The following is a 1,082-nucleotide window of genomic DNA, read 5'->3' as shown; positions in this document are numbered from 1 at the left end:
GTCGAGAAGATATTTCTACATTCATCGACTCGATCTTCGACGATTCGCATGTTGGAAAAAATGAGTTTGGAAAATGCAACGGAGAATAAATTTAGGGAAAACAAAGTTTTAAATTTTTTTTCAAAACAAGAACTTGGTTGTGATATCTATAGTAATAAACACTTAATCAAAATTGTACCTTTTCGATTTGTCTAGGATGAGTGCTTCGATCGAGTAATCTTCTCTGCTATCCTTAAGCTCATATCTGCCGAGTGTGGGTTCGCTTTGAATCAGAAAATTTTTCATAAAAATTACCAGTGATGTAATTTCATAAATTTTCTAAACTTTTGAGTCAAGTTGTAAATTAGAAAAATATCTCTAGAAATTTTCTAAAATAATTTCTTTAGAGAATTTTCTTTCTACAACTTTCTCTTGAATTCAAGTGTGTGTAAAATAATAACCCAATACTCTCTTTAGATAGGGAGAGTTTAGAAAATTCAACTATAATTAAACTTAATCACTTTAATATTAAATTAATATAATATTTATCTTAGATTAAATTTGATATTAAATCTTATTAAAATAATATAATATATCTATAAGATAAAAAGTAAATTAACTTTAACAATAAAATACTATTACGATAAGTATTAAATTTAATTTAATATTAAACTATTAAAATAATATTATTTTTGAAATAGTTAATCTAAAATCAAATTCTTTGGTAGAGTCCTAGTAGGAGTGTAACTTTTCCAATACTCAAGCACTGAAGACCAACCGTCATCAGCCACTGGGACGCCACTGTCATAGCTGTTAGCACCGTCGTATCCAATGATGCAAGTGTGACACCTTTGTGGCACCCCGAGTTAAAAACCACATTTAACTCATAAATATTAAATAATAAAATTTACGAGCTCATTTGCCAGATTTAGTGGCCTCGAACCATAGTTTTCGACATCACTGAAATTCGAGCTCTTACAATTCTCCTCCTTAAAAATTTTCGTCCTCAAAAATCTCACCAGTAAAGAAGTTTAAATATTATATTTCTCATAATTTTCCTCCACCTTAGATGCCAGAATTTCAACCAATTGCTTATTGAAAGA

The sequence above is a fragment of the Gossypium hirsutum genome, chromosome A12, assembly GCF_007990345.1.
Source record: "Gossypium hirsutum isolate 1008001.06 chromosome A12, Gossypium_hirsutum_v2.1, whole genome shotgun sequence".
NCBI lineage: Eukaryota > Viridiplantae > Streptophyta > Magnoliopsida > Malvales > Malvaceae > Gossypium > Gossypium hirsutum.
Note: the sequence above shows the minus strand (reverse complement) of the source record.